General features: G+C 34.8%; 1 long non-coding RNA gene across 1 annotated transcript in view; it reads right to left on the minus strand.

Annotated features, from left to right (window-relative positions):
• The window catches only part of LOC128249750 (uncharacterized), a 131223-nt gene that overhangs the window by 67122 nt on the left and 58325 nt on the right, over window positions 1-5776 (minus strand). The gene's annotated exons all lie outside the window — the stretch shown is intronic.

Genomic DNA, 5776 nt, shown 5'->3' on the forward strand with positions numbered 1-5776 from the left:
ATATACACACATGTATACATATATACATACATATATATATATATATGTTTGACCCTCTGGCTGAAAACTGGCCAATAACGGTGATAACTGATGAAGAATTGGTGACCTTTTGTGTTTTCTGTTCGATTGTGCATTTAGTATGCATTCGTTTATTTACTACACGTTTTTTAAAATTATATACACAGGTATGTCATATTTTCCGTTTGGTGTCTTTTTATTTAATCCTAATATATATATATATATATATATGTATATAATGGGCTTCTTTCAGTTTCAAATCCACTCACAAGCCTTTAGTCAGCTTTTGGCTAAAGTAGGAGACAGTTGCCCAAGATGCCATGAGGTGGGACTGAACATGGAACCATGTAGTTGGGAAGCAAACTTTTTACCACACTACTGTATGCATGTATATATATGTCAAGACGAGGGGACACACACACACACACACACACACACACACACACACACACATGTATATATGTAAATCGTTGTCTGATAAAAAACATTTTTCTCAAACGTAATCATTCTGCAGAAGTTAATTTACTAATTTACAATACTCAGATGATTCACTGACTTCATCCTGCTTGAAAGACTACAACATAGTCAAGTAATTCCAGAATAATGTCTATGTCTATACAGTACCATACAACAATACAAGCAATACAAACTGATCAATAAATATGTGGATTTCATTGTGCAATGAGATGTTCTGATGTTTCCAAATGCACCAATTAAAGAGACCAAAGACTGAAGAAGCTAAAGCAATTCTATTTTCAATATCCAATTACACAACAATTTCGTTTTCCTCTAGATATGATCCAAGATCTAATATAATACTATTTTCCAATTTGACTAGGAGTTAGTTAATGTTATGTCCTCTAACCTTTGTTATTGAATATAGTTGTTGATGTAATAATGAAGAAAGTGTTTAACTCTGCACAAGCTAATAGTTTGGCTATAGAATGGGATTTATTACTGATTTTGTGATGACTGAGGATTGTGCAATTTTTTTTGCTAATGCAGAGGACAAAACCAATGATCTCCTCTGAAATATTCAAACTGTGGTTCCATAATTTATTCTTGATATCAATGCTATAATACATTATCAAAATACACGTTACAGATAGCATTTTGGTCAGTGTCACATTAGATGGATGGCAATTAGAACAATTTAGTGTATTTAAATGCTTTACATAATATGTAAAAGAAAATGCATTATGCAACTGCAAGAATATAAATTCATACTATGGTCATATAAATATATTATACAAATATATTTACAAGCATATAAATACTGTAGTAACGTATAGTAACATAGCATATAGTTACATAAATAGTTACATAAATATAGTTACATAAATATTCCTATAACTATGTAAATGTATTGTATAAATAAGGAGAAATGCTATTTTATAGGTAATAGTGTATATGTGTGTGTGTATGTGTGTATGCATGTGTGTGCATGCATGTGTGTGCATGCATGTGTGTGCATGCATGTGTGTGTGTGTATTATCAACTGCACATACTTAATCTGTGTTTCACTTGTTTGCTGGTATGCTGCGGTTTAGTACTTTGGAGATGACTCCCTCATAGCAGTGGGTGTTAAAACACCCAAACATCATGGACATAGATAGGTGAGACTACTTGCCTCCAATCCCATCCAGGAGTGATGGACACCGATATTCTACCATTTTTGTGATTTATGAACATCACTTACATCAACCAAACTAAGGGCGAATAAAATTGCCAGTCTATGACTATATTCAAATAGTGAAAGAACCATTTGCTGGTATGGACTGATGATGCATACACAAGATTAAATTCAATTATGAATTAAAAACAGTGCCAGTGTTGTAAATATTATTGACTGCACATCTAACCCTTACCCGCAAAGTTGCTGGTATTGTGCCAAAAGTCGAGACCAATAATTGAAGTACCAGTTACATTCTGAGGGTTGATTTAATATTCCTGTAATGTATGCTTGATATGAATGAAGTTATAGAAGACAAGAAGATTATTCTGTTTGCTTCAGATGTGGTTGGATGGGGTGAGAGAGACTGGCAAGAGAAAACACCTCGAGGAATTAACAACTGCTAAAATAGAGATGATACTGCACATGGTATTTATGATATGACCTTAAGCAAGGCACTCGATTTACCTCAGATGTGGGAGAGTGAAAAACAAACAAACAAAAGAACAAAAAAGCAACAAAACATAACACTGGCTGTTACCGATAAACAAATAACATCAGAGCAAAAGAAATCCACAACTATGAAAATAGATAGCTTAATATATGGTGGCACCTTAGGCAAATTACTCCACTTTACCTGCGTTAGCTGAAAGGAAAAACAAAAACAGAACAAAACATACAAGAAATGCATAACCAAACAAACCCCAATTATCTGCATATATATATATATATATATATATATATATATATATATATATATATATATATATATATATATATATATATATATGTAATGACTACAAGAAAGACAAGAAATGCATATCCAAACAAACACCAATTATCTGCATGCATATATATATATATATATACATATATATGCATGTATGTATATATGTATGTATATGTATATGCATATATATACATATATATAATGACTATATATATTTATAGTCATTGTTGCTGTTGTTATTATTATTATTATTAATATTATTATTATTATTATTAATATTATTATTATTATTATTATTATTATTATTATTATGTCACCTTAAGCAATGCACTCCACTCTACATGCTGAAGTTAACTGTAAAAATAGACACGGTCTCTAAAAATAGCTGACAATATTTCCTGTCCTCCTCCAACCACCACCACCTCCACCTCTCCCCGGCCGCATGTAAACACACAGACAGACAGAAAGACAGACAGGCAAACACCCTTTGTTTCTTCCTCTTTCAGAAGAATTTAATTGTATTTTGTGCAGTGGGGGTTTCTAATACTTCCGTAATAAGACCAACCTCACCTCATACCCTTTGCTACACACACACACACACACTTACGCACGCACATACATACGCACGCATCTACAGATGCATCTATGTGCACTGACATATAATCATACATATACACACATGCATATGCACACACCACTCGTACATGTTCACGCTTGCACGTGCAGACACTTAGAAACACAATCATTAACAAACACGTGCACAGGTTCACATACAATCACGTACACATCCACACACACACACACACACTCACGCCTCCCCTACGTGGCTTCAGAAACATCTATCGAAGTTTTTCTCTTTTTTTAATTTTTTTTTACCAACAGCTGTTTAACAACAACAGTAACAACGACAACAATAATAATAAAGTAGCGGTAGTATGAACAACAATAACAAAAATACAGATAACAACAACTGCAGCAGCAACAACAACAACAACAGCGCTAACAAATTAACAGCAGCAGCGGCGATAGCAGCAATGAATGACTTTCTTGTAATAACCTGTACTTTTATTGCTTGTCGACAACAATTGAGAAAGAAAAATAGTTAAGTTAAATGCTTGTGTCAGAGGTGTGAGCAGTCTAACTACCTACCTACCTACCTACCTATCTATCTATCTATCTATCTATCTATCTATCTATTTATTTATCTATCTATGTTTTATCATCATTGTCATCATCATCATTTAACATCCATGCTCCTGGCTGGCATGGTTTGGACAGTTCAATGGGATCTGGCACTTCTTACAAACATGGTTTCTACAGATGGATACTCTTCCTAACGCCAACCACTTGACAGCAGGTACTGGGTGCATTATCACAGGTGAAGTTGCCATGCAGCTTGCAAGACTGTGCACATCAAGAGAGTCGGCTTTATGCAAGGAGATGAGGGGGTTAAGATATGTGGGGAGGTGCCAGAGCAGAAGAGATAAAAATAGTGATGATATAAACACACACATACAAGTTTTATATATGTGTGTGTGTGTGTGTGTGTGTGTGTGTGTGTGTGTGTGTGTGTGTGTATGTATATGTGTGTGTGTGTGTGTGTGTGTATGTACATTAATTGGAAATACTTCATGGATGGAGATTTTATATTTTTATCAATGCATTGCTACATATGTTTCGGCATTACATGTATTTTTATGAGACCACCTCACCATATCCATAGGATATTAAATATTATTTAGAATCTCCATGGATCCTTTGGAAGCTCATTAATTCAACATGCATACTTCATCAGGTACTTTTTTGCATTTGTTCATGTCGGATTAATGAAAATATAAAATCTCCATTCATGAAGTATTTCGTGTTATTAATACATTTATCCATTTGCATCATGTGACCAAACCATCATCGTTGTCTCTCTTGCATGCTACATCTAATTCCTCTTATACCTAACTTTTCTCTCAACACATTTTCACTTTGTCATACATGCACACTGATGTTGCACATCCATTGGAGCACACTAGCTTCATTCAGGGTCCATGTCTCACTACCATGGAGCATAGCCATTTGTATACAAGTATCATACAATCTACCTTTCATTCTGAGAGAGAGGCCTTTTGTGGCCAACTGAGGTAATAGCTATCTGAACTTTCTCCATCCTATATTTATTCTAGCAACGATAAGTTCAGAACATCCACCTCCACTGCTAATTTGGTCACCTAGGTAACAGAAATTATCCATAATCTCTAGGGAGCCTCCTGGACATTTGAGAAAATTTAATTCCCATGTGTTCTTAGTGTTTATATTTCCTGCATATATGTCACATACAAAAGCTACCTTTTCTGTTAACCTACCCATAATTCCCCTGCACCTCTTATGTGTCTGTAGCTTGCTCTAGGCACATTGAATGGAATTCCTTGCAATACCTTTTCTATATAATGAGCAGGGCCATTTACCTAACAGAAAGAGAGTCATCTACTTTCTTGCTGCAAAAGTCTTTGGTCTTCACTAGGTTAAATTTAAGGTCCTTTAATTCCATGTTTTGCTTCCATACCCCGGAATTTCTTTTCGAGTTCTGGTACAGATTTTGCTATAAGAACAAGGTTATTAGCATATAGTAGTTCCCATAGGTAGCCAGTCTTAAATTTCTCTGTTTTGGTTTGATGGACTATAATGAATAAGAAGAGACTGATAACCAAACCCTGATGAACTCCTTGTTCACTAAATTCACCACTGTGCCTGTGATTCACTCTTACTCAACTGACAGCACCACCACACATTACTTGTACAGCTGTAACAAGCCATTTGTCTACTCCTAGCTTCTTTAGAGATCACAAAATTACTGAGCAAGAGATTCTGTTGAAGGCTTTCTCCAGGTCAAAGAATGCCAAGTATAATGGTTTACTTTTAGCTAGATATCTTCTACTGCAGTTGTCTCACTAGGAAGATGGTATCCATTGTACTCCTCCCTGGCACTAAACCAAACTGCATCCCATCTAGTCTTATCTGTTACTAACCAATTGGACTATAACTCTCTCTGTAACTTTCATGACTGCAACATGTGTGTGCATGCGTGTGCGTGTGTGTGTGCCTTTGAGTTTAGTCCCCACTTCTGTTTGAGAACCAGTGTTGATTTGGTTATGTCCCAGTTACTTAACAGTTTGGCAAAAAAAACCCCTCCAAAATAATAGAATAAATAACAGACTTTGAAGAAAAAGACATATTGTCATCAATTTTGTTCAACAAAACCCTTCAAGAAGGAGCCTCAGCATGGCCACAGTCCAAAGACTGAAATAAGTAAATGATAAAAGATAAAGGATTTATATATATATATATATATATATATATATATATAT

This window comes from Octopus bimaculoides, chromosome 18 (genome assembly GCF_001194135.2).
Source record: "Octopus bimaculoides isolate UCB-OBI-ISO-001 chromosome 18, ASM119413v2, whole genome shotgun sequence".
Classification (NCBI taxonomy): domain Eukaryota; kingdom Metazoa; phylum Mollusca; class Cephalopoda; order Octopoda; family Octopodidae; genus Octopus; species Octopus bimaculoides.